We start from the raw sequence: 13,197 nt of genomic DNA on the forward strand, positions 1-13,197 counted from the left end.
GGCTCCACTTGAAGAACTTGAAGCGACTGAAGAAAAAGAAGAAAAAAAATCTGTTTGTCTCATTTTCAATGCTGGATGCAAACCTCAGTGGTGTGTTGAAATGTATTCAATCCCTTTCTCTCCCAGTCAAATGTAGTAGATTAAAACTAATCGTACGTGCTAACCATCTCTACAGCCCATTAACCAGGGACCGGAAAAAATGTGACCCAGTGACACTGGCGGCGATTGTGTCTGCCTGTGGAGGAAAAGAAAATATCCTTGTGTGCAAAGCTCTGTTACCATGGATAATCTGTCTGTTGCCCCCTTGGTTTGAGCAATGCCGGACTGTTTTCCCGTACAATACAAATTCTTGTATTATGATGAGCCTGGCTTTTTAAGGGAGGGAACTGTCCCTTGTGTGGGGGTGCCAGGGCAAGGGTGAGGATGGATGGACAGAGAGGAAGAAGAATCCCTCATCTGTTCTCATCTCCACCATGAAGAAGCAGCGGCATAAAGGCATCATTTAGACCCCCTGTCTGATCTGTGTGTTTGTCCGTGGTTGTTTTTAAGTGGACGGCCCGGGCCGACTGTGTGGACAGAGCGGGAGCATCAAGTATGCGGCGGCAAAAAGGACCGGCGACATTCTGATGCCTTGGAAGACGGGAGAGGAAGAGGAAGGGTTGAATGGACAGGAGGGAGGCAGAGGGAGGGGGACGGGGGATTTGGGGGATTTTTGTCACAAACATGAAAGAGCATTTGTGCTCGGGGGCACGGACCGCTGTGAGGGTCGGCTGTGTTCGCCATGTATTTACAGGGATGTATGAATATTTGATTAATGAGTCACAGGCTCGGGGGAAATGCAATAAGTGGGTAGCGGCTTTACAAAGCAACTCCATCCTACATGCACACACACACACCATGCCCTCCTGTTTAACACAGCTGCCAATAGTGTCATTGACATTGCGGATTCCTGAAAATGTAATCTGCAGCCGGGCAAATTCCTCACAAGAGAGGGAATCCGTGAGAGTCATCCGTCTGTTCCAGAGATGGATGGGGAGTGTATGTGTGTGTGTGTGTGTGTGTGAGGGGGTGCACGTAAAGACACAGAGACACCCAATAAAGATTTTATTTTGGTGTCATCCACAGGAGGAAATGGCTTTGTGACATGCAGCCCTCAGAGCGGCGTGAAATCAACAGGGAGCGGGGAATAAGCAAGGTCTCCTGATATCTTAAGAACACCAAGCTGTGATTGGGTCTGATAGATTAGTAATAGACCCTTCAATGGGACAACAAGACCTTTGGGGCCTTTCAAAAAAGCCTCTTACTCCACAAAGTTGTGATTTGTGGGCAGCCAAATGAAGCTTTTTTTAAATGAGCACAAAAAAAACAGTTTTCTTTTATATTCCATGAAATCTTGGAAAAATTCATACATTTTGATTTAATATGCAGAGGTAATTTAAAAGAACCCCAGAATCCTTGCCAATATATTAACACTAGCACAAACAGATCTTATGTCAATATGAATTCATGCCATAAAAGGTTAATCCTCACTTAATATCCCCCTCATTTGTGTCTGTTACTGATAATACTACTATTACTCCTCCTTCCTCATGTTTGTTCGCTTGATGTTTGTTCACTGTTTGCCACCTCTGCTCCAGTGTAATTAATGGTATTGCATGTATAATGCAAGAGGGCGCTTCTTAATGGCAGTGCTAGTTGCCTTCCAGGCCTAAGAAAGCTCTGTTCTCAGTAGTGAGGGGAAACAGACAGAAAGGGCTTTCTCATTCAGATCACCATTCGTAAAGGTCATTTCTTTGGCTCATCCGCTTAAGATGGCCGCCACAGAAATGTTTTGATGTTATCATAGATGTGAGCATTGGTATTACATTGCGTTGGACCCAGGAAACAGTGAGTACACATCATGAAGACACATTTGGCAGCTTTTTGAGCTTCGTCCACATATAAAATGACACTCATTTCCATGACAATATATATCAAACCTCTGTGGCAGGCATCTTAGGTGTTACTGAAGGAGATTACTGCGATGCACCACAAAGTGTCTTTTCTATCCCTTCTAACTCTGTGGTTCTCAGGATCTCCTCCAGCCAAGATCAGACCATGATGGATGACAGAGAGAACATCCAGGGGAATTAGATCTAACAGAAAAGGAAAGGCACAGGGGGGGGAAAGTGTAATACGCACAATGTGGGTGTGTGGGTGTGTAGGTGTGTGCGGCTGCATGGACATTTTCAAGAAGTTAAGTTTTTCTGTGCATTCACTCGTAGTGTAAATTTACACGGCGCGAGCGCGTGCGGTTTACGCATGCACGGGTTGCGTGGAAGTCGTCTCAAATCTCAGGTGTCACACGCTCCCCTCCTTGTCCTCACACCAGGTGCAGGGGCGCTAGATTTATGCCCGGCGGCCCTCGCCCACCCTCGTGAAATGCCATGCATCTTCAAACAGGTAGCTCACTTTGAAATCTCATCTCGGCGCGATAACTCCACGGCGGCTAAATATATCCGGCTCCCGCAGACCGTCGGAGCGTAAATACCTCCAGTGCTGCATTCACAGTCTCCGGTCTGTCCACGCATCTGTCCACTTGTCTCCGCCCGTCTCCCTCTGCTCCCTCCCTCCCTTCAACCCCCCCCCTCCAATCCTGTTCACGGGGGCTCCCGGGGAAGTGCTGAGACGTTGCATGCCTCGCACATCTCTTCTGGGTTGAGGCCAGACAGATGTCACGATGCAGTGATTCATCGGCACCTCCGAGAGCCACCCAGGACAGAGCTTTGAGGGTGCTCCACCCTGCCAGCATGACCTGCAGTGCGTACTGGGTCAAAGGTTCTTCAACTTTTCCACTCCAGGACTCAAAATTGAGAAATATAGTCTCGCCTAGGGGCCCAGACTAATGAAAACTGCTTCTCTTGTAATGTGTCCTATGTTGGTCCATAGTTTAAGAATCAGACACGTGGTGATGACTTGTGATTTTACTTGAATATGACAGCTGGTCCTGAACCAACTGTTTTGCTAGAGTCTAAGAAGCTACTGTGCTGTAGCTAAGAACTTGTCGTCAGTAATGAGGAGGAATCAACCAATCACAGGTCATGCCACTATTTGCAATGAAATGATTTACCAGCCACCGACCTTTCAATAAGACAAGGCCTCTATATATACATATATACAAGCCAAAGTTAGGATATCCAAACAAGCAGTTTTATTTGATTTTCTCCCCTATTTCTGTGACATACTGTATCTTGACAGTATGAATGGAATAGTACCTATTTTAAATAGAGTGCTAACAGATCTTTTTTTTATTGCGTTTTATCATATTCCATAAAATCGAAGATGAATTCAAACATTTTGATTTAATGTGGAGAGGTAATCTAAGAAAACCCAGAGGAACGCACAAAGCAGTGACACAAATCTGTCACCGTTTGCGTCAAATTATTTCCAAGCCACTTAGCCATAAAGCTAAAAATCTGATTAGAACATGACTGTGACAGATCTGCATGGTGCATGACAACCCCCTCCCTGCTAGACCTCACTCACATAGGCTAACAAACCGGATAGAGGAGGTTAGATTCCCTCTCCGTTGCGATTGGCCTGCGTCTGGAGCCGTCCTCTGCTCCCGCGCAGAGGGGTGTACCGTGGCACGGGCCCAAAGCAAAGCTCCTCACCTGGTGTTGGCTAACCTCGCCCGGCTGTGACAACAAGAAGGGCACCGGAGTTAACATTTAGATAACGGATGTGTGTGCCGCTTTCGATTTCCATTCCCGGTGACAGGGAATCTTGGGAGCACATCTCGGTGCGTGCGTGCGTGTGTGTGTGTGTGTGTGTGTGTGTGTGTGTGTGTGTGTGCGGGTGGGGGTGTGGGGGTGGAGGGCACTCCGGCGTTTCCCGTGTCTCAGGGGTGATGCGGAGGAACGCCGAAATTCCTCATTCCGCTGTCCTCTGAGGCATGGCCGGCCCTCTGTCAGCTTTTACTAACCAGATGCATCCGAAAACAGGCACCGTGGCTGAAGGCAGGGGATATTGCCTGCTGTGTAGCTGTCGACTCGGCTCTCGTTGCACGCCTGCGTTGAGTGGGGTGGCAAGTGTGTGTGTGTGTGTGTGTGTGTGTGTGTGTGTGGAGGGGGATGTGGAGGGTAGGAGGGTGTCTCGAGGTGTCAGTCTGTTTCTGTGTGTGTGTGTGTGTGTGTATGTGTGTGGCAGGACACATTGTGAATTTAAGGAGACACTATAACCAACCCCACTTCCACATACACACACACACACACACACACACACACCACCCCTGAGCTTACACACCACTAGTCTTAGCTCTGTCGGCTGGTAGCCAACATCAGTCTCTGCCTTGCCATGGCCTGTAAGTTTTGTCCAGTTAGTATTCCCCAACTCCTCCGCCTAACGACAGTGTGTGTGCATGTGTGTGTGAGACAGAGAGAGAGAGTGTGTGTGTGTGTGTGTGTGTGTGTGTCTGGGAGCCATTTTTTCCCTCTCTTTTGCATTTATGTGTGTGAGTGTCTGTGTGAAAGATCTCTTCTGTCCTGTGTGGATGTATGTGTGTGTGTGTGTGTGTGTGTGTGTGTGTGTGTGATACTGTGCAATCTCATCTCCATCTAAAACTCCTGCAGGCCCTGTGCACCATTATCACGCAGTCGCAATAAAACCCACAGTAATTAAAGGGGATCCGGCCGTAATTGCCTCAGTGAATCAACTTAATCAGCACCTGCGCTCACAGTCAACCTGATGGTGCAATCTAACCTTTTAATACCCCAGAAATTAGAATTGTAAAAAATTATACGCCTGATAATCATTCCGCTTTTTGAAACTCTTGAGTGGACAATGAGTGGACCATTGTCCAAGGCAAATATTAAAGCCGGGGTCTGCTCTGTGTGTGTGTGTGTGTGTGTGTATGTGTGTGTGTGAAAGAGAGAGAGATAGCGAGAGAGAGAGAGAGAGAGAGAGAGAGACTGGAGATAAGTGGAAATGTCAGGATGGTGAAATGCCACGACTAATTACTGTTGTACATCTGCTGGTAGTTGAGGCCAAAGCAGTTGCATATAGGGAGCTGAAGCGGTCATTCACTATAGCCACACCTTGTATATTAGCTTAGCCATGCTAGCACTGATAAACCAACATTAAATCCATGGGCTTAGCTGCTAGATTGAAAACACCAGCCATCAAACCCTACTGGTCGCTTATATATAAACTTCCTGAAAACTGTTAGTATTGTTCATAATGGGAGTCAATATGGCATTACACCAGCCAAGTGTCAACTGCCAGCAAAATTCACACTTCAGGCTACAGTGGTGCAGCAGATACAGGTAGGCTACCATGTGAAGTCTGTGGGCTACAGTCTATGTTGCACATATATAAGCATCTAGGCCTAAACACAGTCTGTAGAGTATGGTAGATAAAACAGAGGTTACAGTGGAGTGCAGGAGGTATAGGCTGACACCTTCTCTATAAGTGTCTGTGGGTCAATGGAGCACACACAGGCAGGCTTCCCGGCCGGTGGGGTGGTATCTCTTCCTTGTTGACATTTAAACCCTGTAAAGGGTAGATGTGCGGAAATGAGCGAGACGTCCCACAACAACATAAGACATGGATTTCAAAGCACACAGTATACACTATAAAACAATACACTAACAACCAGGAGAAAAAACACAGATAACGACACAGCTAAAATCATGAATAAATTAACACGCCCATTACTCTCGCACCGCTGGGCCCATGGCCTCGTTGAAATATAGGTCTTCTCAACACATATACCTAATATACTAAAAAAGAACATTTAAAATGATTCAGTGGCTTGTGTGAACACATTAATTTTCAGTACTAAAAATATATTTTTAAGCAGGTCTCGGGCCCTACTTTTTTCTTGTGTGGAATGCATAATGGATTCCTATCTAATCCATTACGGCTGCAGAGGGAGAGGGAGAGAGAGATAGAGAGAGGGAGAGAGCGTCTCCAGCAGCAGCCACCCGGGGTTGTTCTTCTTTAAATGAAGTTTTAATAAAGAACGACGGAGAGGCTGTACAAGGTCAATTATCAAAGTCTGCCCATCCTCTGATACTGCTCTCGGATCCCTGTGCTTAGTTAACCATAATACCTGTCAGTCATAGGCCGCTGATCTACACGTAAAAACGTCAGCCGCCCAGACGAAGGCTGAACCTATCTATCCCACGCCTCTGTCAGTGTACGTTTACTGTTGACTATTTTTCCTCCTGATTGGCACATAAGGTCGCCACTGTCACAGACAGGCAAATCAGAGGAGCTGACTGCGGCCGACGTTCATTTGTCAGTGCCCTCGTTGAGGAGGATATCTCTTTATGCATCAAGAATACGTTAAAAGTCAGCGGGGGGAGAGGTGGAGATATTAATTTCATCTGTCCGCGGTGCTCACTGCAGCGTGGAAAAGTTGAAAGGCCCCCCCACCCCGTCGCAAAGAGTAAGGTGGATTTAATGTACGGGGTGCTTATGAATACACTTACGTATTCATTTGAGCAATAAACGCCGGGCTGGGGCTCACACGGAAAAACAAACTGCCTCGCTTCCGGCGGCCATTTTAATTAAATGCCATGGATTGTCAAATTTATCGATCCCCCCCCTCCCCCTGACGCGAGCCTGAAGGATGTCTTGTGCCATTTCCATATCTTTAGCGGCCTCTCCCGCTAATGGGAGGTGAGGGATGGAGGGAGATGGAGGCCTGCTTGGCTAAATAGGGCCTGGCTGTCACAGCTTGGAGCTGAGGGAGGTGAGGGGAGGGGAGGGAGGGGAGGGGAGCGTGAATGGATGTAGATAGGGTAAAGGGGGGTTGGACATGTCCTGAAGCAATAGCCTTGGTGTTGCAGCTAGGCCTCTCTCTGTCTCCCTCTCTCTCTCAGAGCAGATCTGTGTACAGATGGGTGTCTGACAGGCCTACAGCTGTTCTCCTAATTGTTCATTAAGTGTTCTATTGATTCCCTTATTCCGACTACATGTGTCTTTCAGCCGCTGCTCTCCATGTGAAGTGGCAGGCACACACGCCACACACACACACATACATCCTGGCTGGGCCGAGATGACAGGGCCGGCTGATGCCGAAAATGCGAGCTGCCACTTCTAATCCAGGGCCCCTCTCTCTGAGGGGTCCGGCAGGGCCTGGGAAACAGCACCGCGCTTGACGCACCAGGCTTTTATTTTCCAAACTTTTAGCATCAATCAATTAAAGTGCCGGCAGCAGCATGAAAAAATGTTTAATTCCTTGTTAAGCGGCAGCAGCCCCAGATTGCACCTGGCTGATAAGGGAGCTTGTGTGAGTCTATTAGATCCTGATACTCTTGCCCGATTACTGGGGGAGAGCGCAAGCTTTAGGCAGAAAATGATAAGGGAAGATAGGCAGCAGGAGAGAAGAGGAGGGAGAGAGAGAGTCGGAGAGAGAAAAAGCTTCAAAAAAGGGGTGCATTCATCTTGAGGCAATTTTTTAGCAGACAAGATCATCTTCAATTGTGGATTATGGCATTCACTGGGAGCAGCTCTCACCCTGATCCACATTTAATCTGCAAGCAGAACTGATAAAAACCATGCCAGGACCCGTGCTCTGGCATAAATCTTCACAGTAACAAATAGACTAAGATAAAACTGTAAAAGTTATTTAAATTCCCATAAGAAATAGATTTATCCATCTGCTGGTTTAAGTGCATGGCAGCGCCTTGCTCCCTGTAGCCTATCTTTGACAAAGTCATCCCAGGCTAGCCTATATCCCACTGTCGCAATAAAAAGAACCAAATATAAGGTGGAAGAAGGAGACAAAAAACTGATGCTACAGTGACAGAGTTCGCCTCTCTGTGGGGATGTGAATGGGAAAATGCTGAGCACGTACAGCGCAAGGCAATTTGTTTCAGCGCTTTTATGAATTTATAGAAAATGCAGCAAATAGAAAGGGTAGTATTGTAGGGAGTGGTCAACACTAAAGAGAGAAAAATCACCAGACAAACTGTAACCGTCTCTCTTTTTTCCCCCTTTGTTCTAAGCCCCACAATTTGGCTTTCAAATTGGACTTAGCGCTTCACTGAGTCAAGTCATATACTCCCAGCCCGGGTGGTCGTCTCCATTTCTTGGGCGAGGAAATTCTGTCGGCCCTCCTGCGTTGAGTGGAGTGATAATGTTCTCTGTAAAACACAATCAGTCACCTCCCTCCTCGCCTTTGTATAAGCCTCCAGGACCCCCAATCAATACTGGCTGGCTGGGTGACTTATCATCCGGGGCTGGCCGCAGAGCGGAGCTGAGCTGAGCGGAGCGGAGCTGGGCAGCAGACAGTGGGCTGAATCCTGATGCAGACGTGAGGTGAGGCCTGCTGGCCGGATGGGTGACTTCGCCAAGCACTGGCCTATTTGTTATGAGTCAACTGGGGAGGGGGATGATGGCATACATAGTGGTTATGTATAGGATTGTAGCCCACAATCAAGCAGAATGCATCAATATAGTTGGTAAAATGTAGTTAGCAGGTATGCACGTTTTTCCTGTATGATTCAAAACACTGGTGTTTGTGTTTCTGGAACCAAAAGCTGCTCCATGGGAACGTTTTCCATACGAATACCCATACAAATATTTAAGACCTCTGACTAAAACGAACTTACTCTTTCCATGAAGTACACTAATGAGGTGAATCCAGGTAAAAGCCATTATTCCTTATTGATTTCCCCCTATTAAATCTATACCAATTGAGATGTGGCTTGTGCAAAAGGGGCTGCAACTCAATATCAGGAAGATGTACCTAATATTTTGTCCATTGAGTGTATATTTTTGCTTTCTTAGTACAGAACTGAATGTGGAACTATGAGAGAGAGGAGGCAACCTACTGTATGACAAAGGTCAGTTTCCATTTGAAACCATATTTCCATGTTAGGCACCTTATTAGCCAAGTGAACCACTTAAAATGTCCTGAACAGCCAGTTGAATACTGTTGAAAAGCTGCAGCAGTCTGTAGGATCCAGAGAGCTTCCAATGAGCAGGAGGGCTTGGTTAATCTGGCCAGTACACAGCTAACTGTTCTCTAAGGCCATACAGGATGATGTGTGGTCCTGCACCGTTGTCTCTCAGCCTTGCTTGCCTCTGCAGTTTTGTGGCAATACTTTCAAGGCCTTTACTTAACACTAGCACTATTGTCTTTCAGTTTTTATACAGTGGCAGAGGGCTGAATGCTGAACCGATAGTACAAGTACACGCACACAGCTCAGATTTCTGTGTAAATCCGAAGGCTGTTGTGCCTTGTGTATAGTAATCCAATTTAATTTACTCTGGACATCAATCAAAGGGTTAGGACAAATTCCTTTGTGGCAACTTCAATAATTTTCTAAAAACGACATCTGTCTCTGTACTATTTTGTGATGTATTTACCTTGTATTTTTGTGATAGGAACATAATAACTTGCTAATGTTTATCTTAAAGCTGTGCTCATTATCACCATCATTAATTTGCTAGAATGTGCAAGATTACCAGATGTATAAAAAATCTGTGCAACTGAGCAAATCATTTGAAACAGTTAATTAGAAAAAAAGTTAATAGACCAACTCTAAATATGCATTTAAATTCATTAACTTTTGCCAAGCATACTAAACACATGCTCCATGCTGTAACCAGTGGGCTGTAAATGTTGCCCACCTTGTCCTTTTGGTCTTTACCATATGTGTGTTATCTTTTTAATATGCAAAAATATTAGCATGTCATAATCTTTGAGGTAATTCCTTTTTTTTGTCCTTGTAAAGATAATGAATATATTCTGCAGTATGTTTCACCCAATAATCAAGCAAAATATCTTGAAAATGTGAAATTCATATTATTAGATGTTAAAGTTCATCATTTTATGCATGGGTGCCCACATCAGGGAGTTGGGAGCAGGCATGTCTTTGTTTTGGGGTGTTGTGAGCCAAACGGTTGACAATTATTCCCATAGGCCAGGACAGTACAGGCCAGTTAGACTCTGGTGCAGTCGCTACAGAGGCAGCCATTTCCCTTTAAGGCTGAATACACGGGCTGATTGGAGATGAACCAGCAGAAGTCTGAGCAGGCCTACTGTTTACTAACATTTCAGTTTCTATGGCCCATCTATTACAACGGTGAAAAAGGGGGTTGGAGGGATGCTGCTGGGTATTGTCTTTAACCTTGATGATGTTTGCAGCCAAGCAGGCCTGTTAATGGCCTCTAATTGGCTTAGTGAAGAGAACATGTTGACATTTCCTATGCGCTCACAGTCCGGGGCCTTGCTTTAGCCATTATGCTAATTCAACCATTATATATCTGGGGGTATTTATGGGACTGACACAAGTGATGTTACAGGTAAAGGGCTGTGAAATGGTCTGTAAACAGAGCGAATTGATTCCAAGGCTGAGGCGATTGTCACCAGCCGGCGCTGAGCTGAGCAGCCAACCCTCCTCCTCCTCCTCCTTCGCCTCCCTCCATTCCTCCCTCTGTTCCTCCTCCTCCCTGTCTTCTCCCCCACCCTTGTCCGGCCTGTCAAATAGTCTCCGACAGCATTCAGCAGAGGCTGTCAGGGGCCATCAAAAAGGTGCCCAAACACAGCGTGAAACGCCGGCCGCTTACAAAAATGAGACTGGATCAGGATCAATACAGTTTACCCCTCTTGCCCAACACCACAGCACATCCATCCACCGGCAGCGTCATCACCGAGCCTCACAATCAGCTGCGCTACGAGCCCCGACTCCCCGGCTAGCCAGCTGCTTGTCATACTGAGGCTGGGCTTATTTTACAAAAGCATTGTTTTTGAAAGACTGGGATGGGACTCACAGTTGATTCGCAGATTCGCTCTGAATTAGTCTGGAGAGATGACTGGCTTTTGTGGATGGACAGCTTTGACTAAGCAATTCTTATTTTGTATGAAGCGACTGGACAGCCATAGCAAGTCCCTGTCTTTTGTGAATGTGGTTCCCAAGAGAAAAAGGTCTGGATACTAGGCCTACTCTTCCTAGGGCATTCATAGCTAAAGTACTATGGTATCATAGATTTATTATGGTAATCAATCGGGTGAGAAAATGAAATTTTATAGCCTTCTGTTCTGTAATAGGTAACACAATACAGCAACAATAATAACACAATAACATGAAGGACTGGAAGAACAACAACATCATCAACAACAAAACAGCAAAATATTACAACAACAATAATAATATATTATGACCTACGGTTTTAACATGTAATGTAATATGTTATAACATTTAATAAATAACATGTTCCCATGTATTGTTATGTACTGTTATATTGCACTTAATTTTATATATGCTGACAAACATTTACATTTTTATATCTTGACAGGAGTCTTGATTTGAGTTTCTGAACAACTTTTGTTATTAATAACTAATAACTGCAAAGAAGTGCAGTTACTTGATGAAAAGTATGACCCAGAACATTTTCTTGGACTATATTTTCAAAATGGAAGCAGGTCACAGTCATCGGTAAGAATAATAGGGCAGCCAATATTGGTGCTACATTTTTCATGAGCTCATATATGACCATACATGCTGAAAATAAATGAAAATCTTGTACCAAATTAAAACATTGTTTCATGCCTCATAAATACTCTGGGAACCGGAGGCCTGGTTCATATTACTGAAGCAGCCTAACAGCTATCTTGTAACAACAGGGGGAGATGACCATTGTCTGTCATGTTCATTTAGCGGTGGATCTGCTCACCGCACACAGAGCAGACTATAAAACTAGGCCTGCACTGCCAGACAGTAATTGAATTACTCTAGCGTCCAGCCTTGTATTCATTCACTGTTCTGAAATCTCCTAATAATAGCGAAACGGGATGTTTTTGATCCCGTCCCTTCAGCTGCTAGTAAAACAGTCGCCTGGAAAAAGGTCCTAGAAAGTATATCTCTGCAAAGCATCTCATGTGATCTTCTTATGTGATTTTCCACGGGTAAAACCAATCATTTGCCGAGCGCTAAAGCTGTGTGAGTTTATATCTGTCAATCTGGGAGCCACATGCTAACGTGGATATCAAATAGCAGCCTGCTAACCAGATCTGTCAAAAACACGACGCTAATAATTACCTGCCTCTATATGGGGTGGGGGGTGGGTTGTCTGTGTGTGTGTGTGTGTGTGTGTGTGTGTGTGTGTGTGGGGGGGGGGGGGGTGGGGGGGTGGCTGCATAATAAATCTGCCGTATTCATCCAGAGAAAATTCAGCTTCTTCACTTTTTTTTTTTTTTTTTCTTGATAGGATTTGAATACGAAGCCCAGGCTAATAAAAGATTGGCCTGTCATAATGAATCAAGAGGGCCAGTGTCAGGTAGGGAGTGTGAGTCTATCCTCTCACATATCCATCTCTGGTACGAGCCCCGGTGTGTCTACATGGCCGGAGAAAAAGAGACCAGCCGGCACCCTATTTGGCTCTCTCCGCTGAAATTAACTTTAGGCCCAGGAGAGAAAGAGAGACAGTGTTTGGAGCAGCATGGCTTCATTTTCTCCCGCTGCGAGCGCCGGGGCCCCAGAGGGACACCAAGACGGATTTGCATGCCACTCGCTATTCCCTGCTACCTGCTGCAAATTTATTATTGTGGCAAGTCAGCTTCCCCAACAGCAACTTGGAGGACTTTTCAAACCTAAATGGTATCTGCGGGCGGTCAGGAGACGCGTAGAAATCACACACACACACACACATACACACACACACACACACGCAGAGGATGGGAAAAGCTGCATCAAAAAGTAATCATGCTGATCAGAATACAGCTGTCAACAGCACCAAACAAAAAGTGATGCTTCTGATGAAGTGTTAGACACTGTGTCAGAGGCAAAGACAGGGTTGTCAACTTTTCACCCAAAGTTTGTTGGCTCTAAAGCTACACAGCAGGGTCATGATTGTGGCTCAGCGGGCTAAAGCATGTTACGTACTTGTGATGTTGTGAGTTCAAGCCCGACTCAACTTATGTTTTTACCAATTTTCCTGTCTCTCTCTACTGTTCACTATCAAATAAAGCAGAAATATATTAAATGAATTGTTGAAAAATGCCACACGTAATATAGTGGGCTGCAATTAGATCAGTACAGTGCACAATCATAAACATTTGCTTTGGGATAATGAAGTAGCCACTACACTGGATCAGTCTAAACTATTTAGAATTTTTTAAAAAGGTCAATCAGTTATTTTCAATACAATGTTAATGTTGCAGTATTTTGCAGGATAAAGGAAACTAGTGAGCGATGGAGCAAT

This window comes from Centroberyx affinis, unplaced genomic scaffold, assembly GCF_046629955.1.
Source record: "Centroberyx affinis isolate AG114_WGS23_722 - 3 ecotype Tasmania unplaced genomic scaffold, CSIRO-AGI_Caff_v1 ptg003779l_1, whole genome shotgun sequence".
Taxonomy (NCBI): Eukaryota; Metazoa; Chordata; class Actinopteri; order Beryciformes; family Berycidae; genus Centroberyx; species Centroberyx affinis.